The sequence below is a fragment of the Anarhichas minor genome, unplaced genomic scaffold (assembly GCF_050575085.1).
Source record: "Anarhichas minor isolate MPS153535 unplaced genomic scaffold, ASM5057508v1 ptg000010l, whole genome shotgun sequence".
Lineage (NCBI taxonomy): Eukaryota > Metazoa > Chordata > Actinopteri > Perciformes > Anarhichadidae > Anarhichas > Anarhichas minor.
Window position 1 is genome coordinate 14,893,667 of NW_027466456.1, and position 25,458 is coordinate 14,919,124.

Genomic DNA, 25,458 nt, shown 5'->3' on the forward strand with positions numbered 1-25,458 from the left:
CTAAACCATGCAGACGCCGATTGGCCCGGTCACTGGCTGGTCCTGACACAAACGCATTAGTTCGTGTGATATGTGATATCACGAGGATCCAGCTGCCGTGCAAGGTAACTGGGCTTCACCCCGGTGGATACGGCTGAAACTGTGTGAATGTTTAACTGTCCAGTGTGGAAAAATTTAAAAAATTTTAAATCACCATTTATTTAGTTTTTTTTTATATTTTCACATTTTCAACTGCACTCTAGTCACATTAAATCCATGCTAGCATTACTGAAATCAACATCCCTGGGTAATAAAAGGGATTTATGCTCATTTGAATAATCTTGATCTTTGGTAATACATATTATCACAGAGCTAATGACATTCAAATCAGGGAGGCACGTGTATGAGCAAATGCTCCGAGCCAGCACAGAGGGTTGCTTTAAACACAGCCAGGTTTTCACAGACCCATCGCCTGTTCTTCTCACATTTGAGTGCCTTCTGCTACTGCCTCTTTTTGGAAAGCACAACAACTTCATCAGTTTACTCCTTGGCTGCTCCGACTCTGTAATTTAAATTGTAGAAGTGGCTGTTTCCTTGCATGTGTAAAATCCATGTTTTAAGTTTAGACTATCGCAGCTAAAGCAAATACATTGCGTATGTTACCCTCTCTATGTTGGCTTTGGAAAGTACATCAGGGATCCACGAAATGTTGTGTGCATCACCCAGCCTTATTTTTTGACACATATCTTTATTAGCCCTGTATTTACTTCATTGCAAGGATGTCAAATTATGAAATGTTCCTCCTCACATCCAATACCCCTCTTCTTTTATCTACATGTCTTATAAACATCTGAACTGCCTCTAGTCAGCCAGCCAGCTTTTCGTTTGAGAATCCACTCTGCCGCCCGAACAAAGTCTGTTTTTAAATTAGCTCCCTTCAGGCCAAACCATATTCTTTTCTCTCCAGTTGGATTTTTTTGTGTGGTCATTGTGTGTAAATGTTCAGTCGGCTGACCCAGTGCCCATGTCCTGGTCTGACTGTGGCTTTCTTCAGCAGAGTCATACAACATGCATTTTAGTGGTCTCTTTTTATGCTAAATTGGAAGCCAAAGCAGAAGTGTCGTAAACTGCAGTTCCCCTAATGGCCACTAAATGCTGGCTCCAAGGAAACTCAGACTGCACAAGGGAAAACCTCTACTCCCTCTCTAGAAATACCAAGGCCATAAATAAGTCCCTCCTGCAGTGAGGGGCATTCTCACTTGATCCTCAGATGTCCGTTTATTAAACTACAATCCATTTGCCATTCATTTTTTGGGGGGTTTGAAGATGACAAATCTAACTCCAGGCTTCAAAACATCTCAGGAAGCTTTGAGGAACATAAAAGGGGCTGCCTCACTGTTTTTACAGTCAGTGTCGCAGGATTCCCTCTCCTGATTCAGCGGCAGTGAGGCAATGTTGCAAACATAAAAGAAGTGGCTGAATCTCGACTCAATCGATTGAGCTCTTTCTGCTGTTGTTTAACTTATTCATTTTAAAATATTATAACTACATATTTTTAGAGCCATTTAAAACAAAACGAGTGGTTTTGTTTCAGTTAATAATAATCTCACAAAGCATGGTGGTGGCAAAGCAGAAGATCGACGCGTATGTGTGTCTGTGTGTACGTGTGTGTCTTTGTATTGCCAAGTGTAACAGCATGTGTGAGACAGAGACACAATGAGAGTGCGTCTGTGTCACTTTTGAATCTCCCCCCTTTGTCCCAGTGAACCTCAATACATTCCCATTTCATTTCAACAGAGAGCAGTTCAAACGAAGAAGCTGGTAATTTGGAAAGCTATTAAACCAAATGATGCTGGAAAGGCAATCTTTTCACTCTGCTCTCTCTCTCTCTCTCTCTCTCTCTCTGGTTTGGAGTGGCTGATACAGATGTTTATTTCCTCAGATGGAGAAAGAATTAGGGGTATGAGATTTCTAAACTCATTAAGCTCCACGACAGCAGTGTAAGCCAATTTTCTGCTATCGACATGTTCTGAAAAAGACAGAGTTTCTACCACAACCTTTAAAATGTGTGTGTGTCATGTGCTCTGTGACTGTACCGTCTACATTGTGTTTGATACAGATGAATAATGCAGAAATATTGTTGTTTAACATCTTTGATGTGAATCCTATTGTGATGGTATAGGATCATTGCATTTCATTGGTCTACAAATTTCAATTGTTCTTAATAATTCCAAGCAAGCTGTAAATTAGCTTGAAGCTTTTAATTTACACTCTTCTTCCCTCACTGTGTGTAGCTGCACAGGTATGTTTAACACGCATCCTGAAGTAAAAGAAGAATTAAAAACAGAAGTACCTCAAAACGTAGTACAGTATTTCAAAGTCAATGTTACACCACTGCTCATAATGTCGTATTAGCTTCATTTCATCAACAAAAATATGTGAAAGTCAGCAGTTGTTGCTTGGTGACAACAAACACCAACTGCTGCTGAACACCAGTTTGATTATTTTATATGTGCATACATTTGCAAAATCATGTACATGTACATATATATTATTACTTTATATTGTTATATTGATTAACAATGTTGCCGCGCATAAGTCTTGATCGGATTCTGACTAGTGTTTGTGAGGCGTCACTTTGAATTTGACACTGAAATTAAGGATGTTTACAACCCTCCATGTTGCTTTGTGTAAAGCAACAGAGTATCCTCGTGGGTATCTTCAAGGTGCTTGTGTATGTTGCAACCCAGAGATTAGTCACATGACCACTGCAGTGTCTAATTAAGCAACAGCAGGACTCCCATCGTCAGAGGAAATTATTTATATCATCTGTCCTCTGAGAACATACATTTACATGTGTGTGTGTGTGTGTGTGTGTGTGTGTGTGTGTGAACGAGAAAGAAAGAGAAAGGGACAACGAAAGTGACCTTGGCAACCCTTTCTTTCCCTGCGTGTTATTTCTCCTTGAAGGAACGAGTAGGAGGCGGTGAGGAGAGGAGTGGGAGACGGATTTCATTTGATATCACTCCCTTGCTCAGGGAATACACCCTCCTTCCTCTCTCAGTCTGGCTATCTGAGTGTCTTTCTCTTCGGTTTACAGCTGAATAAAAGCTGCCCTTGGAATTAATGACTTGAATCTTCGTCTCCATTAACATGGAAGATACACATGATCTGCTCGGGGATCATGGATGGATTTTATAGGACTGTCTGACCTCTAAGAAACCTTAAATTAGAATCAAGATGAGATTAGTGCACAAAATCATGATGTATAAAGAATACAAACCCTAATGCGTTGTCTAGCCGGTTCGTATCGACTCCACACAAAATAAACAGACATATTTCAACATCTTCCAAACTTCTTGATACTAATACCATTAAATCTGACTGAACGTCCACCAGCAGCCTCACTCACTGATGTTAAAAAAGATCAATACTTCCCTTCTGGTCTTGTAGCTGTGACTGGGGGATAAATTGGCTAGAAGCTAAGCCAGCTTGAACACAAAATAAAGTGGGCCTCTCAGTGGTATACTGTAACTGCACCATGTACTTGTAATGCTGTGTGAGTACGAGTCACACAAATACCCAAACAATATTTATGTGATTCGGTGAGTGCTGTGAGCTGTTTAAGAGACAGGCTGTTGATGTACAGAGAGAAAGACCCTCTGCACCTGGCAGTGAGCTTTATCAGGACAAAAGTAGCGATGAGGAGTCGTGATAAAAATAAAAGATGAGACAGAGAAAAGAGCAGGAGGCACAGAGGGAGACTCTCAGACAGGGAGACGACAATAATATCAGACTGCTGTGTAAGTGAGTTGACAGGCTGTGGATCTGAAACAGTTTGAGTTTTCGTGTATTTGTGTTTCAGAACAGCGTTGTTTTCTTAAACTGGTATTTTGCTGTTTGGTCCCTTTTCTTCACTCGTGCACATTTAGTCTGAACCAGCAATTAGCTCAACAAGCGCCACCTGTGCGCCACTGAGCGTGACCCATTTAAAGGCCCTGCAGATCTACGCAGGTGTTTTCACTTATTCTGGCTGATTAGACCTCTGCTCAGGTTGAGACTGGGAAGAGGAAGGCTAGTACGAGAGGTCGTGAAACTCCGCCGCTTAATTAAAAAGGGTGAAGAGCGTTAAAAAGGTGCAGCTCGGACGTGGAATGGGATTCAGACAATACAGGAAGTTTATAGAATACAGAAGTCTGCTAATGTTAAGCATTGTTTAAAGAGGATGTTGTAGTTGTAGAGAAGAGGGGATCTGTACAAGGCTAAGGATTGTGCATGCAGGTTTTAATTAAACACTATATTTAATCGATTGAAAGACCTGTAAATCTTTTTCAGTGGTGTAAATCTCCGGGAAGACGTTGAACACATTATTATGCACTGTAGTAAATATAAATCAGAGAGGGAGACACTAAGATATATTGTAGGCTGTATGAGGCAGTGCAGGAATGGAGTTTAAAAAGAAAACATTTTTTAATATAGGTCAGGGAGCACAGAGGGGGGTTGATGGGTTATATTATAGAGCCTGGATTAGAAAAACCCCAATCAGTATTCAAATAATTTAATGTCTTGAATCTAGGTGGCAGTATGCATATCTTACACTGGCTTGCGTTCTGCCAATAAACACAAAGAAGAAACAGAAGATGCGACCCGGATTTCGCTCTCCGTTAATGTCTATTAGGCTTGATAGTTTGACAGAAATTGTTGTTATTGTTGTTGATATTGTTTCTAATCTGGTTTCTATAACTACATAACAGAATGATGCTACTTGGCTACCGCAGTGAGTGCAATTATACAGTGACAGAGATTAATGACGGTCAAGACGTTGAATAAATTACTATTATAGAACGCTGTTGTTAGCCTGCTGATATTGCTTCATAGCACAGGTGTAGGTTTACAACCCACGCTGGTTCCTGTCCCGTCTGCTTTCAGCCATACAGGTACATTTCGCCCCACACAATACGGTCTGACTGTAATGAAAAATGATAAAGGTCGGATTTGACCTGCCCAACAGGTGCAGCCCAACTGACACATGGTTGAAAATGTCAATCAAGCACAGCCTGTTAAAGCCCATGCAATCCTCAGAAGAGTCCAATCAGGCAAAACCCTACTGTATGTGTGTGCAACATGGCTTAAGATCCAGTATTTATTAATTCATCCACAATTAGCAGTATGTGTGATACTTACATATGGAAGAGATAATGTATTTTAAAAAACACCATACATTTGTTGGCTAGTTTTGTATGTTTACCTCCATACTTGATGTGATTTGTCCATTTCCGTTAAAACCTTTTAAAGTTTAATTCCTTACCACAGTTTAAAAATGTAAATAGTGAGTTAAAAGTCAGACATATAAAGTGCCTGCCATTTGCAGCTACATTTTTTGTAAAAAAAAAAAGATGACCGCCGCCACATTATATGAGTGGAAGCAAAGGGAAAGCTGAAGCTTTCAGTACAATTGCCAGAGTTGACTTATTCTTCATCAATATGGAATATTAAGTTTGTCGTCTATTGACTGGTTGAAAAATGACCCGAGCATCACTGCAGACCTTAAAAGAAGAAGAGACAGCCCATCTCAATGAAACCTCTCTCACCAAGTTGCACTCACTTCTTGTGTTTCTTTTTATTGAACTTAAAGTGGAGGCACCTTCGTAATAAATCCGTCTCACACTCACTCAAACACACAACGCTGGATTTGTGTTCAGCTGCCTTTTTAAAACCCTGGTTTGATAGTATCAGTCTCTACTTTTTAATAACCCGATCAATCATCCCGAATTGAATCCTGTCTGTCTTTGTAATATGTAAATCAACCTGGCATTGGCCCGTGTATTTAATAGTTGTTTTTCCGGGCTCTCACTAACAATTGCCACTTAGGTTATCTTCAACAATGAGGGAGTACATCTGCTGAACATCCATCATCACTTTTTGTCCAAAACAGATGTATATGACAGCAGGTATTGCTACAACAATTGACTGAATACACCTATCCTTTTCACTACAAATAACATGGGAAAATAAGTCTCCCGAACATGCCGAAAAGTTGCCAATTAAAACAAAAATGTTCCACATCAGAAAGTACAAGGTGCAACTAATGCAGCTACAAACCCTCTGACCAACACTTTCTTCATCTCAGTTCAGCCACATGCAAAAGTGATGGATTATGCCACAGTTGCAACCGAGTGGAAAATCAATTTCCCCCCCCGAGAAAATGTTTCTCTTTCATACATTATCATATTTCACGCTACATGACACAGACTGAGATGTTTTATTTTCAGATTTTTCAATTCCGCTCACGGCAAAGCAGAAAGGGGCTAATGATTAAAAAAGTTGGAGTAAGTTAACAAGGTGAGAAAAAAATGGTACTTCGAAGTCACAGCCGGGTGGACCAGAGTTGGGAGAGAGTATTTTTCTTCTCATTAGGAAAGAGAGAGTGAGAAGGGGAGTGGAGTACGACTTGGGGTTGTTTACGGTGACAATACTTAAAGAGTCAGGGTTTCTACCTGGATGTTACATTTCAAAAAGGGGTGCTGGTCGAAAATCTGTCTAATAAATATCTCAAATATCTCTCAGTGGACGTACACAATTCATCTCCTAATAACTCAGGCCTTTAGTCAGTATATGGAGCTCTCGATATCAAACAATCAGCAAGACGAACCAGCGTTCGATTAGTGCTGCTTACAAAGGAACCGTTTTTGAAAATGAAAACAGCAGCAGAAAATAAATTAGCCTAAAAATAATCATTGGGTGTCTCTGGTGAGTCAGAATGGATATATGCCAAAATCCACAAATAACATTGTTTTCTCCGGCTGCATGAGATGCCTCCCACGAGAGTCTACGACAAATGGTTCATGAGTTTGTCCACGATACCGGAATCTGTTTAGAAGTTATGCACCTGTAGAGCTGCTGGTCGCAGCAACACATGTTTTATGCAAAGACTTAATGTGTGAAAAATGTCACTTCAGGAATATGAATCCTCTTTAGAGAGGGAAACATATTCATTTTTTATCTTATAAATATATATTAAAGAACCGTAACAATTCATGACATTTTATCATATCACATATCATATCGTAAGAGCCGATCACCAGCATTCCACTGGCTACAACACGTTTGCAACGGTCAGTATGCTTCGACCTGTATTTAACAGGATACACACATCAAGCATGCGTGGAAAAGATAGCCTGGCATGGCCGTGGCAACACAAATGTTGAGCCATTGTCTCACAGCTTCATCTCTGCTGTGGTATATTTGCTTTAGCATCAGGAAACTGGGAGTGCCGGGTTTTTTCCACATAAACATGCAGAGATATTCTCTCTCTCTCTCTCTCTCTCTCTCTCTCTCTCAAAAGGGATAAAGCCTCTGGTCTGTTCTCTGGTATGAATTTTGAGTTGCTTACTTATTCCCAGCTCACCCCATGGTTTCTGCAGCGATAGATGGCTTCTGTTAGACGGTGAGAGACAGAATGAGGTGAGTTGAATGGGGGTTTAGCGACACAGGAGCAGATACCTCCCCATAAGACATTGTTTTGATAGATTTGGGGTCAATGAGATTTGGGGATTCAGCTACGATATAAAGGGAGATGCGGTGGTACAAACGATGTCCCTATTGTTCACCTAAGCATGTCCCAGATCCTCAACATCTGTGAGTGCATATGTGTTTGTGTATGGTGGTGTGCATTTTTGACTGTATCCACCCACAGCTGACAGACAGACAGATGGATGCACAGCAGTCGCAGCATCTCTCCAGTATCTCTGGGGTAAGCAAACAACAGTGCTGTCAATATGAAAATCCAGTAGCTGCACTTTGCAGCAGGGCGGTGCGAAGATTGAGCAGGACCTCAGTGAAAATGCTTACAGCGCAAGATCAAAAAGCACTTAAAAAAAAAACTTTGGTTAATTAAAACGATTGCAGGGACGTGATCAGAAAGACAAAAAGTGCTGGGAAGCAGCACTCTCCTCACAGAAATGAGCCCCCTTGAAATCCTCTAGAAAATTCAAAATACACCATGCAGACACCCCAGCTAATGATTTATCTCTGCTGGCAGCAAGAGGGAGAGATAATTCAAAGCCCTGTTGTCAAAATGAGTCCAAGCTGTGTACTTCAGGCACGTCCAATAATCAACACCCCCTCATCAGCATCTTGTGTCTGCCTGTCATTTCTCGTTCCTGTCCCTTTTTTAGTTTGTGGTTTCACCTCCTCTCATCACCTCGATTCATTTTTATTTCTCTTCAAGCTCCTCGTGTTTCACCCATTTCCATCTGACGGTGAAACCCTCGATTCTCTTCTCTCAAACTTTCCTAATTGCGTGCCCACTCACGGTTCCAATCATCTCTCCCTCTCACATGATTAAAGACACGGTCTAAAAGCGACCTAGAAAGTTCCTCTGCTCGTCTTTGCAAAATAGGTCTTGCTAAAGGGCTTGGTGACGATATTGGCAGAATGGGAAAAACAGGAAAAACCTCTTGTTATTCTGACCCGAGGAATGTTTTCGCATTATTCCAAGACGCTTAACCCTTCGTCAAGCCTTAGTCGCACCATAAAAATACCCTGAATAGCTTATTTTGTTATGTTACTCAGAGTATTTGGATCTGACTTCACTTGTTAACAAATTGCTTCAAACAGTGTATGGATCCTGTTAAATGAGTTGAATCTCACAGTCAGATGTAGCTGCTAGTGATGGTGGCTTTGCAGCCACATCGCATGTGATTTATTGACACTGCAGTAGTTATTGTTTGCGAAGTTAATAAGCTATAACCTCCTCCATGTTGCTCTCTCCATTCCCTCACAGGTCAGCTCTTGTGTTTCCTCTTTTCTCTTTGTATTTCAGCTGTTTGCTATTCCTGGATTCTCCCATTGCCTTTTTTTCCCCAGCCATTTCTAAATGCTCTTACCTCCTACCATCACCATCTCACGCGCTCCATCTGCTACTTTCTTCCTTGTGATGCTCCTTCAGCCTCATCAATTTCTCTATTTGCCTCCCTGGAATAACCCCATACATAAGAAAACGTCCGGCCAACATCTACATCGCCACATCTATGGTGTTGAACCCAGCGGGCCTCATTCCTCACGCCTGTCCAATATCCCGCTGCTGCTCTTGCCTGCAGCGCTGTGCTGTATTTAGTGCGCTTCCCACTGTGGCGAGACAGATAATGGAAACGGAGAAGAAAAGCACAGAGAGAAGTACAGGTGGAGAGAGAAGGAGGTTGAAGGAATGAAAGGGTTCAGGCCTGACTCTCTTCTTTGCAGCCGCAGGCAGCTGTTGCTCCACAATGCCAACAAACAAACCTCTCCACTTTGGTTGCACTTCATCTTCACATCTACACAATCCGGCTTTCTAAGATAGGGAACCGTGGAGAGTGTCAGGAAAGATAAGAGAGCGGGTGTGACACACAGAAAGGGCTGTGAGCCAAACTTGAACCCTTGATTTCTGAAGCACATGGTAGAAGCTCGGCCAGCTGAGTCACCAGCGCTGCTTCCTTATACATCTCCTTGTTTTGTCCACTTTCTTCTCATCTTTCCTCCTCTTCTCTCCATTATAAAAAAAAACACTGAATAGGAGTAAAACGCCTGAGTCCACATTCTTTTTGTTTGCTTGTAACTGGATCCAGACCAGCCAAAATCCCTCAAAAGACAGTTTATTTACCCAAAGAAATGATTTCCATTGTTATCAGCAATTATGCAAATCCCCTGAGCCATTCCCAACATGTGGCCCCAGTTTTTAAAAATGCACAGCATTTAGTCTGAATTATAAAGATTTATGTACATGCTGTTTTGCGGTTTTCCCTTTTTAACTCAAAGGAAAACATTACACTCACACAAAGGGCTCCCTTAGGGCGGATAAAGATGGCTCTGCTTTGTGTGAGCAATACTCAGTGGTCCAGAGTAGGAGTGAGACGAGTATAGGATGTTTATCTTTAAACCTCTTTACTCTATGATTAAGGCTCCCATCTGATTTCTCCGAGGCCTTTTCTTTGCAATCATGACATTTTGTTGCCGCGTCTGTCAAATCTTTCCACATGTAGTACATCACTCCCACAGCTCCCAACCAAAAAGATGTAACGTCTTTAGCATCAACACACCTCTGACCCACAGCGCATCACTCCCCCCTCCCATTTTCACTTACGTAAAGGAGAGATTCCTGGGAATTGTTCAGACAAGGTTGCGACCCCATGTAGCTTCCTGTCAGACTCAACAAATTGCCTGTGATGAGAGAGCACCTCTGTTTTCCAGCTGAGATGTGCCTTAAGACAGTTGGACAAATTTAAAAGGAAACCAGCGGAGAACATGAATATTCTTTGCCCTCCAATTTGGGCCGAATCCAGCAGCTTTGTGTTTGTTGTAGGAATGTTCCTCGACCAAAGTAATTCTTTGTCGACTAACACTCGACTGACCGATTAGTTGATGGAATCGTAAAACTGTGTTTCTCCACAAAGAATAACACAGAAGCACCACTTTGAATCATGTGTTTACCAGAGATAAGTTTCTTGGAAATAAGTAATTTAGCATGAAAAAGCATGAAAAACAAAGACGACTGAAGAAAGCACAAAATGACCGATTAGTCGACTTATCAACTATGAGGGGGCAGCCCTAGTTTGTTGCCCTTTTTCGTGATTTTCAAGGGTGTTACTCATATACCGGACAAATCGAGCCAACAATCCAGTAATGACATAAATCAGTCCTGCTCACTGATCCGCAACACTGTTCACAATGGTCTCATACACCCACAGATCCGATCGAATCGCTCAACTCTACCTCTGTCGTAGAGATTTGGGAAACATGGCAACGGCATCAAACGTGGGCTTGAGTGAAAGTCAAACATTTGTCTGTGAATCAAATCACAAGTAAACACACACAGTAGTCCCCTAGAAATACGTGTATCTGTAGCGAGCTGCTTACATTTGTGAAACCATTTTCGCATCAGTTTTCCAGATCTCTTCAATGGTAGTGAGTAAATTGGTATCATGTCACAGTTGATGAAAAACAAGAATGACACCCAGGTTGAAAATATAAAGAATTTCCCTCCAGACCTAATATTTTGAGCATTTCAGGCAGGGCTGTTTTTACCTCCACTACAGAGCCACTGCTTCCCATTGATGCCTGTATATCATTGCATTTGTTTACACACATATAGCTTACAACTCTCCCCTTACAGACTGGAGGGTGAGACACATTGGCTGCCTACTCTAGCCATTGTTTAGTGGCTTCACGGTTGATTCATGGTCTGGAATAAACACAGCAAGATACGACAACAAAGAGAGAAATACGAGATGTACTATGCGTCTACGAAGACAATAAAACAGATGAAATAACAGGCACATAAACACCATCTCTCTACTTTGCTCCACTCCCTCATTGCTCTGTCTAACTGTGGTTTCTTGGCTGTAGTGATTATTGGTGATATTAGATCCGAAGCTGTAGTCTGTGTAGTCGCTCGCCCCCACAGGTCAGCAGAGTGCAGCCCTACAGGAAGAGGCTGTCTGTGGGAGAGAGCAGACCAAAGCCACAATCAGGTTATTGCTTAGCCATGATTTACTCACACTTAATGATAAAACTCTCTTTCTCTCTCTCTCTGTTTCTTTTCCTCTATCTTTCCTTCAATGCTTCTTCCTCAGGCCTATGTATTTTTTTGTTTTTGTTTTCCAGTTTGTCCGTATAGAGGCAGATACAAGTGTCAATGAGATCAGATTAATGGACACTGGGTGATAAATAAAAACAGATCTGATTTAGGAAGACGATAAGACACTAATACTGGGCTTCTACTCCTGCCATCAGCCACTGGAAAGTGCTTCCTCCAAAATCAATGAAAGCGGATCACATTGTGTTCAAGCTGCACATGCATTGTTTGACACATGATGGAAACGTGCACGCTCAAAAATTGGCGAGATTAAATTGACGACTGAAGTCCATTTTCATCTCCGTCTAGTGCTCTGAGCCAACAAAGATTCCATTTGATTGTCTTGTTCTTCGGTTTATTGACTCAAATAAAAGACAGACCTGCAGTGCTATAAAGTGGCAAATCTTTTTCAAAGTTCTAGTTGCTACTGTATATATATATACAGGGAAATGTGACTTTTTGAAATACAAAAGGAAAGCATCTGGGCATGTCGGAATGCGTAAGAAGCCTGAGAGACTCTCTCTCTCTCTCTCTCTCTCTCTCTCTCTCTCTCTCTCTCTCTCTCTCTCTCTCTCTCTCTCATGCACACACACACACTTCTGCACACACATCACTGACCAAAGTTCAGGTCATTTCTTCTTGAGCTGTGTAATGATGTGTGTCCTGCGTTCAGTTCAGTGGGCGTCTGTTTCAATGTATAAACAGTCTTTTCCCTGCCTGGAGGCCTTATCAGCAACTGGCCTTCCTCAGGATGTCTGCCAGCCCTGGCCCAGCCACACCCCCCCCCCTTTCTCGGATACGCGTGTGCGATATTTCTTCCATCTGATCTATACTTCTGTGGTTTCAATAGAATGTGTGGAAAACTTGATTCATTGTTTTTTTTTTTCATCTTAAACCCTCTTAGTAATGGATATCTGTTGTTATGTTGGACTTACAGAATTTGCTCAGGCAGTATTAAGAGACAAGATACACCTTGAAATGGGTGGACGTAGTCTGGGACTGGATGATCAGTTGTTTTAGTGCAGTGTCTTTTTGTCTGGAGAAATTCCAATTTACTGCTTAGTCAACAGTTTAAATGCCAGAAGACGTACTTTGTGTCACTCCTGACCGATTCTTGACTAGATTTTAACATTTGCTTCTCTCACTCTCACACACAAAGAAAGCCAATATTCACCTGCACACATAAGTGAAAATGTAACCGAAGAGAGTAATTATTTATTTATTTAATATATATATATTATTAAAAAAGGGGCTTAAAATTAAAAATGAATCAGAGGACAATAAGCAGGCAGTGGTTCTCAAGCGTTATCCTCGTCTCTCTGACTCCATGTGCAGCAGGAATGAGAAAACAGAGCCATGAAAACAAAGAAAAGATGCAGCACACAATCTTTTTGTCAGGGGTGACGGCCGACGATATCGTCAGTCGGTGGTGCAAGGTTAGTCTCGACTATATATGGTCTTGAGCTGGAATTGTTAACTTCCAAGAAGAGATATTTGTGTGTATATCCAAGCAATAATGTATTGCTTCAATAATACACATGCAAGGATGCCAGTATACATTTAAATAGGTTTGACATACGTGGTGAGCCAAAATATTTGCTAGATATTGTAAATCATGAAAATAATCTGTTTAAAATCATATGCAGTATTTTGCTTGATACATGAGGAACGCTGTAAAACTATGAAAGCATGGCAAGCCTAAACAGTGATGCATTGCCAAATAGGATTTTACTGAAATGCTATGCCTCCCCAAGCAAAACATGGTCTCATTTAGGAATGAGGAAAGAAATGTGGAATTTAAAACACAACTCTGAACTTGAATTTGAAAACACAAACACGGTTGCATTCGGCAAATGGGAGTGCACCTTTTAAGGTTTCAAATTAGCTAATTTTCTGGGTGGACTGTTATTGCACGGACAAAAACAGAAGGTGCCCATCCTGAAATTGAACATTGTGAGTTAATTTCACTTCATACAATATTTCTGTGCTTGTGTATTTAGTTCATTTCGACACAAAACTTTTTTTTCCAGAAGGCTTCAAGCTGTTGGATTTGATGTTGTTGGAGAACTGTGTGAGCTTTTCCATTAAATTTTTGTTTTTGTTTTTCGCACTTACACCCACTCACACACATGCATGCACATACTGCAGGATACACTAGCACAGATAATTGTGTATGAGTGTGTATTGGCATTAATCTCAAGCTGCCAGTGTTCTGAAACTATAAAAATAGCACACAAAGTTATGTTACGAGACACAGCAGGCATTTCAATGATTAGCAGGAGAGCATTCCCTACAGTATAATGAAAAAATAAATGAATTGCCATTTCCAGAATTGGGATAATTAAAAAAAAAACAAAAAAAAAACGCAAAGACAAATACTTGACAATGTAACCCGATCTGTGCATTTCTGCATATTACAAATACTTTATTTTGCCAAATGTTTCTCTGTAACTCCCACAGTTATAAAACACTTTGCATTTGACTCCAAGCTGTTATGCTGAACTGTATGTTTACGAGCTGTGGAGTGCAGCAGTTAAAACATTTTTAGATTTTCGCACACAGCCAGACACATTCAAACACATACACTTGAAGAAGCCTGTGGTGCCAGACTTTACACAACGCTGCCTGTTGTTTTTTCAACATTTTAACTGTGTTTTTGCTCAGGCGGGAGCAGAGAGACAATACAACCCTACAATACACTCTGTCACAGACTGTCCTCTCAAGAAAACAACAGAGTTCATCCTTTCAGCAAGTGCCCCAAAAGCACTTTTGTTTAATTGACAAAGCCCTCTAGCGGCTTATTATGTTGTGAGCAAAGGGAGAAGTCAGGTGACATTATTTTGTACAGGAGGAGGTTGGGGTGAATTGTCAACAAAACGTTGTACTTTAACACAACAGACAGCTGTTCGTTTCCCATTTCCAGTCAACAGACAACAAAGGTCCCCTAACTATTATTGCATGGTGCCCCTCTTTATCAGGGCCAGCTTTTCCCCCCCATCTTCGAGCGGGGCCGTTCAGAACAGCAAAACACATTTTCCCTTCAGATGTGGACAGAAGACGCAGCATACAAACTAGATTGTTTTGAGTCTCGCACAACTTTTGGCTCTTTTTTAGGGCCTTGCCTTGCCTTGGGAGACCCTTCCAGGTCTCAGGGTCATGTGAATCCCTCCACCGTGATTGAGAGGGTCAGTTTAATACCCTGTATTACTGTGGGTGCTGCACCAACCCACCATTCAATTTCACACTCCATCTTCCGTCTCAAGACAAAGAGATACTTGAACTTTAGGCACTCCACTTTCATTTTCTTTAACGTGAGAACAAGCGAGACGGACGGACAATATCTAACCTCAACACACAGTGAAAAGACAAGAACAGAGTGAGACTCCAGAAGTCCTAGGGGTATGAGGTGGGATCTGATCCCTCCTGACAGGAGACGGTTCATGTGATCGGCAGGAGGGAAGCTTAACCCTCGAGGCCGCATTAAACCCTCTTTCCGTCTGCTGCTTTAGATGAAAGGATGCGAGCTGATTTTATGCAGCGTGTTGGACACATAGGGAGAGGGGGGTGATTTAACCGCAGATGTGAACAGTGTCACAGTTTGTGTTTGACAACGGTTGTGCAAACAAACTCTCTTGGGAAAGAAAATCATGTCTTCTTTTTATCAATTATAAAATAATGAGCAAGAAGCATACTGACAGGTCCTTCTAAGCTAGTGATGACGGTCTACATCACATTTAATCTCCGTTTATATTCCTCATATTTAATGTGTGATGGATTCCACTGTTCTGTGCATCCACATACTGGCTCATCAGGATTACAATTTGTCTCCACCACACACTGGCTCTCAGACATCCTCATATGGTCTGCTTCCCTTACTCTCATTTAGTCTTTACAAACAGCATCATCAAAGTAATCTATGACTCAATTAAAGTTTAAATTAGCCGTTTAGGCCATCAGCAGTGTGAGTGTCAACTTTTCTCCCTCCAGTCTAAATTAAAATGAGCCCTTTGGCCTCCAGAAAACATCCATTCAGACGGGTTTTATTTAAAGGCCTGGCATTGCTACAGCTAGGCCATGTATCCATATGAATATTTGATGCGCTCTGTATACCTCTGCACTCACATGGCATGTCGAGCCAAAGTGTGGAGGCTATATTTTACAGATGCTACGTGCTTGCTGGCCAGCTGTTTAAGGGTGGATGCTTACTTTTAAAATGTGTTGCACACACTCCCTAAGAGGAGAATTAGCTTTGGTGGTCTGAGGGATCGGTGCAGGAACGGGATAAGAGATAGGACCCATTAGCCTGGGCAGTTAGCCTATTTAAAGGCTGTTCATTATTTACCTAATTTACACTACAGAGCCAGCCGGGCCGACCAGGGTTTACTCATTAGATCGCTTTCTGTTATTAAGATGGACAGATCTAACGAAAGGGTTTACTCGTTAAATTTCACAGAGGCGATACCTCAGCGAGGCAAGTTTGTGTCTAAAAAGCACTTTTGATCCAGTGTGGAGCTGGACCTGGCCTCATGCCGTCCTGTTGGAGCACAGTGGGGGTTGACTAAGTCCTCCAGTAATAATTAGACTGGTGCATGGTGGGACTTCACTGTAGGCCAGGCCTTGTGCCCGCAGACTAACTGCACATACTTGCACACATACCTCATGCATGAATGAACACGGACGCAAACATTTTGCATACACACAAACACACACAGGACCTTATGGATGGACCTCATGCACAGGAAATTATGATCCCTTTTAGAGTAAAATAGACCATCAAGCGGAGTATGCTTTAGGGCGGGCTTACTGTGATTGACAGGTTCGCTGCCACTGCCGAAACCGTAAACGGCGTCTCTACATCACCCTCCGCATTCCAGATATGGTAACTTCCATTCACTAGTTGCAAAAAAACGACAAGATAGCGACGGCAAAATCGCCGAACTCGAGGCTTCAAAACTGCAGTCCACAAATCAACGGGTGACGTGGCGATTAATATGTCCACTTCTTATATAAAGTCTATGCATGTATCCCTTGTGGTCATTTTCACTTCTGAAGCTTTACACACACTTAAAGTTGCTGCACTATCTATAACACATACAGAGAGGCAGTAGTGGCTGATTACTGTGTGTGTGTGTGTGTGTGTGTGTGTGTGTGTGTGTGTGTGTGTGTGTGTGTGTGTGTGTGTGTGTGTGTGTGTGTGTGTGTGTGTGTGTGTGTTCTCCATTGAGCCCATTTATCTTTCAGGGCGTCATATTTTTCTGGGGCAGTTGGTTGCAGCAGGCAGGCTGGTGAATCTATCATACCAAGAGAACAGATAGTCTGACCAAATAAAGAGCTTCTTCTCTTCTCTTCCCTCCACCCCTCAGCGCCATCTCTGCCAACACCACCAGCCCTGTCCCCCTCCTTTTTTCTGTTTTTTCTCCTTTATTTCTCGGCTGAGGTTAAAAGAGACACAGGGGCAGTAGCACTCACAGAAACAGAAACAGGAAGGACAGGAGGTGAGTGGAGCTGTGTGGCAGGTGAGAGGCAAACCCCCTCATGACAATTCACTCCCTTTTTCTGACTCATCCTCCCATTTTGATCTTGTTTGCTTGTGTCCTCTCACAATTTTTTTTTTCCATGACTCTTTTCTCTCTCTCTCGCTCTCTCTCTCTCTCTCATGAACACATCTCTCTCTTTATTTCTCAGTTTTCCTTTGCCATGATTCCATTTTGTTTACCTCACATTGCTCATCTTCTCCTCTTTGATCTGCTACACCTCCCCTCACTCCCTCTTTCGCAGTCTATTTTTGCAGGGTAGAACATAGGTCACATGTTTTTGCCTGGGATGTGTGACAAAGAGTGTGAAGAGAGAAAGAAGGAGTGTGTATGTGTTTGTATAAATGTGTATAAGTGCGAGAGAGAGAGAGAGAGAGAGAGAGAGAGAGAGAGAGAGAGAGAGAGAGAGAGAGAGGCAGTGGGGTGTTTTTCAGTCCGTTGAATGTAGCACTCGTCACACAGCTTTGGCAGCTGACAGTGCGGGAGGAATAAATGGACAGGCTGACAATCAGGCAACACACTCGCTCGATTGCAGCCGTACACACACACACACACACACAACACAGTAAAATGAGTATTGAGCTACTCAGTGGGGCAATCAGCCAACTCTTTTTTTTTTTTTTTTTACTAGGTGGTGTTTGAATGTGCGTGTCCGATCTGTGTTCTCCTACATGTGCGCGTGTTACCCTGTGTGTGCAAGCGGAAGCCGAGTTGGAAGGCTGTCATCATGCTCAGATCAATAGAGTGTGAATTTAGAAGTGTTGATTTCCTCCCAGAGTCGTCCTGCCTGCTCTGCAGACGGTGCTGCACAGCCATGGCCTGCCTGGCTTCACACTCTGTTGGTGTCAGGCAGCCTCTTTATCACCGGGGGGGGTGTGTGACCGTGAGGAGGAATAAATTGTGTGTGAACGCATGTCTGACTCTGCTTCCATGCACAAATGTCTTATTTCCTTTTTGCCTGACTGTGTTAGAGTTTTCTGATTGCACGTGAGTGTGTGCGCCTCCTCTATTTTGGTTGTGTGAGTAGAAAGTGATAATTAATGAGCAAGGGGACCTAGATTTATTTATAACCCACGTTTCTGTTTGAGCATGTTAATACATCAGCTCAAACTCGCTAATATTGTAGATTTTGAATATTTTATACATGTTTGTGTGTGTGCGAGTTGTTTTTGCCTGTCACAGTTTGTAAGAGGGGATGTAATGTGACATGGCAGAGCTGTAAGTGATCTTAGTCTGTGGCAACATACAGCACAATCCTCTTTCCCCCCGACTAACTCCTCTGTCCCATGTCCTGTCTACTTTTAACTTTTTCTTCCCACCACATTCCCGTCTTCTGTCTTATTTCTCTCCATCTCTTACTCTGCCACCCATCTCCAACTGCCCCTGCTCATTTCCTCTCTTGTCACCATCCTTTCCAACCCATTTTAACATCCGCTATTGTTGACATAAACCTCAGATAGCCCACATTCTAATTAGCGGTAGCAGTTACTTTACCATCCTCATTAACTTCCATGAGCGGATGTAGCCCGTAATGCTAACGCAGATCCAGCTAGAAGGGGTTGGCTGTGTGCTCCGATGAATAATAGATGGTGTGTCACTTCCCTTATCGTTAATGAAAGCAGGCAGCTGCTCCTTGTGCTGGAATACCACTAGGACATGAGGACAGCCGCCTGAAAACAGAACATGCTTTCATTCCGTGCATGGAAAGATAAAGCGATCGAGCGATGGGCTGATAGGAAAACAGTTGCAGGGAGGGCCTGGTGTAAGGGCTATCTGTCCTTTGACAGTTGAGGCAGAAGCAGGACAGTGGTGGTGCTCATTCAGCTGTAACCTGATTGGACAAACTTTGGACAGTTAACGTTCATATTATTTATACTTAGAGAGCAGTAGTGTAGTATACATTTAAGCAATGTTCAGTGCCCAGTACAGCTTTGCTGATAGGTTGAGCATCAACGAAGAACCATGGCTCAAGGGGGAAAGTGACGCGTGAAGGCCATTTGTGAACAGGGTCCGACATATCTAAACTACTGACAGTGGTCCAAATAAAAGGCCGGATACCCTCAAAAATAGATAGAGATACAGTTCTGTTTATTCAACATTGGGTGTCTGTATACGGAGATGTTGATAAGGAAATCAGGGGATCAGTTTACTCATCACATGCTGCAAAGGAACAGGGCTCTAATATTTGGCAGCAGCCGAAGCAAATCTTTCCAAGTCGAACATAAAGATACATTGGAGGTCATCCTCCACATGCATCCTGTACATTCTTAGTCATCTTTCTGAACGTAAGTGGAATCTTTGGGCCTTGAAGTGTTTGATGTCCTTACAACTAATTTCCTTATGCTGAGGCAAAGGAAGCTTGCAACTGCACAATGGAGAGATACTTAAAAGCCAGCAATTTGCGCCTTTAAGTTTCTTTTTTTTTTTGAATAAGCATGAGTTTCTATTGTTTGCTCTGAGCTCAGAAAGAACATTTCTATTCAGCAGTCAGAAACAGAACATATTGTTTGATTTAAGCTGAACTAAAGCAGTAACAGGCACAGATGGTTTTTGTCTTTTTTGGGCTCTACAAATAACTGTCAACCAGCAAAGGACTGGAGATAAAGAACTTTTTACTTGAGGCAATATTTTGTCTGCTTATCATGTTAAAATTCATGTTTCACTTCAAGTATCGAGTGCAACTCAAAATCTTAATTTGCAGTTCCACACAGAAAAAGCAGTCTGACCTATAATAAAACAGTAGCCTACTCACTGCAGCCCAGCGGGATGATTTAGACGCTGTTTAATGAAGCCCATAGACAGAAGTTCCCTCTCTCATTTTCTCTCTGGGGTTGATTGCCAGATGTTGTGTAGCATGGGGGGAACAATCTGTCCCCTTGTGAATACAGACACTCATACCGGACTAGACTAGATCATACTGGATTAGGACTGAAAGAAGAGGACTGGAGATGTATAACAGGACTAGAGTATATTGTTGTAATGTACTAGACAGAGATAATCTTAGACTGGAGTGGGATGGACCAAACTGTGCTCAAATGGCTCTTGCAGAGCTGAGGGACAGATCAGTTCCTACAAAGGCTCAGCACACGAGATATCAGGTAAATGTCTCCTAGTTCTGTCTTCATGTTCTGGAGGACAGCAACATCCTGCATTTGATCTGGTTCAGCAATCAGTATTAGTACATTTTCCCAGTTTGCCGCTCTGGAGCATCTCTTGTGTTGTAGTGTGTCATTATGCAAGATTGTGATCTACACCTGCAACTCACTAGTTGAACTAATTACGCCAGCTGCGTCCCTCACTCACATGTTGTATCATCGAGAACTGCTCTGTAATGGTCGTAGATGAGTACAAAATGTATAACAAAAATCTGATTAAATATAAACTCCTATAATCACGATGTGATGTTAAATGTAGCTTACATGAGACTTTGTCGCTAATTGTGGCTAATGACAAATGTTAAAACGTAGAGTAATAACAGTACAAGTAAAGGAAAGTTAGACGGCAATATTATTCCAAAGTTTGCTAACATTAGCTACTGGTTAATAGACTGTATATAAGAAGTAGACATAGTCACAGTGACATCACCCATTGGTTTGTGTACTACGGTTTTGAAGCATGGAGTTTGGCATTTTGGCCGTGGCCATCTTGGTTTTTTTGCAACCAGACGTGACACAAGAGGGTGGAGCTAAGTACAATTGAACGCTAAACAAGACATTTTTAGGCAACCAAAAAGGTTACAATTAACTTTGACAAATCATGAAAGGGTTAAAGTTGTAAGATGAAAACACGCCAACTCCCAGACCAGACAACAGCGCTGTAGCGACCTGTTAATGACAAGGTAGCCATGCCCTGCTTTATCGTCTGTTTTACTCTAAATGGGACCATAATAAAGTGAACATCATGCTGTGTTGAAGACAACTTGAAACTAGCGATTGAGACCATGAACTCCTGTTTTCAATGTTTACTGAGGAAATTATTGAGGAGTGAGGAGTAGGGTCATTGTCTCAAATCAAAAACAAAAAAAACTTACCAAAGTACCAAAAAGCATCCACTTCACAGTGTAAAGACAGAGGTCTTGCTCTAGACAGAACAATCACAGTTGTGGTCCTGATCAGCTTTCAACAAAAACTTTTCAAATTTAAATGAGGTGCACCTGCTACGGGACAGCTTTTAAAAACTTGCCTGATTTAATTAATTTCTCTGCTGAAGAGAGCAAGTTAGAAACTGCTCAACATTGTTTTTAATCCGGTAAGTTTCAATTTTAAAATGTCCTCAAATAGCTTTAAATGTTAATAAGGTACCTTTAAACACATAAATTAGGTTGCAAAGTAATCTTTCACTGTGGTGCCCCATGAGATACCATCTTCTGCTGCTTTGTTGAAAGTGCTGCAGTAGGTATTTAACCAAAGTGTTCTGCACTTTACATATGCTTCTTTATCTGTGTCCCTGTTTGTCTGCACATGTGCTCTTGCTCGACTTTGTTTGTGTGTCTCTCAGGCTGCGAGTCAGCTTATTACGCTCGACAACCCTGCTTTCATTCTCAAGGTAGTATGTGGGTAAACAGAGATAGCTGGTCCCATGTCAGGGCTGTGATAAGGACTCGTGGCCTGTGTCATTGCTGCTGTAGTGTTCCAACAGTATTTTGAGAGACGGACGGGTGGTACTGATGCACTGAGGACAGTCGCACAGGGAGCCCTAGAGGTGGAGAGCCCCCAAAGCCCCCGGGAGGCGGGCGAGAGCTGTTGTAAAGCCTGAGCCACAAGCCACCTTTCAGCTGGTCGCAGCACACTGCCACGGTGATAAAGTATGGGGCAGAAAGTGACAGAATGAGAGCTAGGATAGTTGGAAACGTAACAGTAAAGTCGCTCTGCATGTCTGAGATATGAGTGTGTACAGCTGCCACTCCCATCTCTGCCTCTTTTACAGTTTCTCTTCACCCACTTTCTCTCTCCCATCCGCCCACCTCCTGTCCCCTGCTTGCGCTCTCCAATCTTATTTCCTGTCGGCCTGTCTTCTATCTAAGCCTGCTCTGTGTCAGTGTATCAGACTAATTCAATATCCAATACACAGTCACTCCAATGTAATGACCCATGACATTCAATTAATGCTTTCCCCCCTTTTTTCTCGGCAGTAGGTAGCTGTGTGTGCTTGTTTGTCTGGTCCCTGCGTAGGTGTACATATCATTTTCAGTCAGTTTAACCTTAATTTATATCATCATATGCAGTATTTGCAGAAATATCAGTTTCCCCCATAGATTGTTGTGTGTTTTTGACATTTTCAAATACAATGTTGGGTATTTCTCTGTGGGTCTCAGTTCCAAAATACCCTAAAAACACAACTATATTACTTTGGTTGAGGTTTCCACGCTGATGACATGAAACCTTCTGGCTGTCAGTACGAGCTTATTTACTATACTCTCATTATTCCTGTCTTCCGGGCTTCACATTACCGACGTCGTCGCCTCTCGACCAGATGTCACGCTTATTGGATTGGTGTTGAGTGATTGCTGCATGTCCTTTAAGGGGTTATTATGTGTGAGACTGAGAGACTTCAACAACAGTGACTCAACCAGACACACACATAAACCTACATACTGTAATCAATGTAAGCACATATACACGTAAACAAACACCAACAAAGAGGGTGACTAACGTGGCGCTGACACATGCGAACACAGTTTTGGACACACATACCCATGGCCTCCTTTTAGCCTTGTCTACCCTATAGCAAACACTGTCAATTTGGATTAGCATCGCCTTTATGAGCTTTTAGCTCATAGTCATTACGACTTTAATCCATTGTGGATATTTATTCACTAGCCTAACCTGGATCATCCACTAGTTACTGTGCTTAGGGATGGGGCAATATAGGATTATATATTATGTTATATATAGATTATATATATATATATATCATGGCTCATAATTCATAGTAATTCATGCAGAAGCCTACCAAACACTACGAGATTCCTGTTGCTCTGAGGCCTTTCATTAGCCTAAAAAGCATTAAGAGAGACTTTATTATAAAAGAAAATCCTCACAACTGCACTGTGGAGAAGGCAAGGTAGACTCTTAACAGTTTTGTCAGAGTCACTGATCGTTACTGTGGCAACTTTTTCACAGCGTCATCTTTACTTTTGCCCTCCTCATTTCTTTCTGTCAGACTCGTCTGCCAAACTGAAGCTTTCATTCTTCATCTTCATCCACATGTTCTCCACCCTATTTCTTCTCTCCTCCCTCCTTTCTCCTTAGCTCCCCCTTCTCTCCCACTCTACCTCTGTCTCTCCGTTTCGGTAATGATCTAATTAAGGAGGGTTTTGTTGCCTGCCCACTGTGCATAATTGCCAGTTGGGTCTCTCTGTACTTCACTCAGCAATTACGAGCGGCATTCTTCCGCTCCCGAAACGGCTAATTAAGCCTTAAGGACAGCAAGCCGATGGTATAGTCGCATTAAACATCGGGAGGAGTCAGGAATGCCTGTGCCTCTCCTCACTCCCGGGACACGCACATAAGTAGTGGCTTGAAGAATGGTTGCCATGGTAGCAATCACATGGTGTCAGATCCTGTGCAGAGGCTGGCTGTCAGTCAGATGATCTTCGTGTCTCTCTCTCTATGTGTGTGCGCGTATATTACATTACATTACAGTCTTTTAGCAGACGCTTTTATCCAAAGCGACTTACAATTCAGAGTCTATCACATTTCTACACCGTAGGCACAGCTACGGGAGCAATTTTGGGGTTAAGTGTCTTGCTCAAGGACACATCGACATGCGACTAGCAGAGCCGGAGCTCGAACCGCCGACCCTCTGATTGAAAGACGGCCCTGCTAACCACTTAGCCACAATCGCCCCTATGGCCTATTGCCCCTATGGCTCGCCCCTACGTATATATCTGTTCATCTGTAACAAAGACAACATTTCTGCTCCAGGTCACCAGCTCCTTTTCATTATTAAGGCTCAATCTATGAAGGCGGTACAGGTTCCCGTTTAGGCCTCTGGGTGGACTGGCTGTCATTTGTGATTGATTGCATTTCTAGCTCGTGTAATGCTTGCCTTGCAATACGTCCCAACTCAGCACAACACACAGCTGACCCTGTGGCCCAGACTATATATGCACTGACTCGAAACTATGTATATATCAGCCAAGTTCTGTCCCGTACAATCACACATACATATCTAAATTATGCTGTAATGGATGTTTAATTGCATTTTTATTGTAGTAATTGATTACAGGGGCTTCTATGTCACATGCAACAGACTGGGGTGGCTTTTAGAAAAACCAGTTGTTACAGGGCCAGTTGAAAATTTGATTAGAAACTAGAAATTAACTGCTACAGAAGCCATCTGGGTTGTTGAGAATGGCTATGCATGATACATTTTTTCAGTATTACAAACTCCTTGTCGAACAGTACACTGAGGAGGTGTGTGTTCCCATTCTTTGGAGACATCAAAGCAGCCATTTCAAATGGGAAAACTGCCTCTTTAGAGACAGTGTATTCATATTCCCCACTAGACCTTTATCCTTTTTGAGTGTAACAAATGGTATTAAAATATGGACAGAGGTAACATCATCAAAGCTGCACTGTTGCACTATTATAACTATTTACGTTGCAATATAGCATTGGTTATTATACCTGCATTAACTTTTAACCCAGGGACATAATAAAATACAATGCATAAAAGCATGTTATATTAAAGAAAACACCTGTAGTTCCCGTTCCAATACATACAGTATACTGCATATTACTGTGCTAGACCGCCTAAAAATAATGAAAATGTTGAAGTTTGAATTCCAGCATGTATTAAACCAGAGCTTCAGGCACTTGTGCACTATGTCTCCTACATAGCAGATATTTTTCTCCGGTGACACAAATTTGCATTGAAATTACATGAATAATGTGTGCCTTTTTGCAAAATAGCCTTAGAGTTGACATTTGTCCGTGAGGGCTCAAGTGTTGGATTTGAGCTGTGCAGCAATCTGACCGAATTGCCGGGTTTTATCATTAGTAGTGTATATTTTATTAGAAGGCTTTACATAAGCCCTTAAAAGTTTCGACTCCCCTTGCTGAATTGTTTTCCATCTCACTTAGCTCTACTCTTCAGCAAGCGCTTTGTAAAAGAGAAAACAAAAAGGGCAAGTGGCTCCAGTTTCTTGGCTTCTCCAAGTGGAACAAATGATACAAAGTGGCACCAAATGGAAAGTGTTCCCTTTTGTGAGCCTATCCAGGGTTGTGTCGACTTTAAATGGCTTCCAAAAGCTCTGGCTCATGCAAGGCAACTTAAATGAAGTTAATGAAGACAATGGTGCCGCCTTTCACCCTCATTGTGCTATTAGTA

At 42.1% G+C, this 25,458-nt stretch overlaps 1 protein-coding gene and 1 long non-coding RNA gene across 7 annotated transcripts in view; one reads left to right on the forward strand and one right to left on the reverse strand.

Annotated features, from left to right (window-relative positions):
- Positions 1 to 25,458, forward strand: part of kank4 (KN motif and ankyrin repeat domains 4) — a 64,923-nt gene that overhangs the window by 19,850 nt on the left and 19,615 nt on the right. Inside the window, exon 1 of one of the 5 annotated variants that reach the window (XM_076088345.1) lies at positions 16,836 to 17,106. The exons of 1 other annotated variant lie outside the window; for it this stretch is intronic. The gene's annotated coding sequence lies outside the window, so the exon portion shown is untranslated. Of the gene's footprint in view, positions 1 to 16,835; positions 17,107 to 25,458 lie in introns of those variants that run through there. 3 more of the 5 variants (XM_076088343.1, XM_076088341.1, XM_076088344.1) reach the window with 3 other exon arrangements.
- The window catches only part of LOC142946807 (uncharacterized), a 33,782-nt gene that overhangs the window by 4,733 nt on the left and 3,591 nt on the right, over positions 1 to 25,458 (reverse strand). For both annotated transcript variants that reach the window (XR_012953141.1, XR_012953142.1), the window contains exon 1: positions 1 to 25,458. This exon is cut by the window's right edge and continues 3,591 nt beyond it. This is a non-coding gene — a long non-coding RNA (uncharacterized LOC142946807).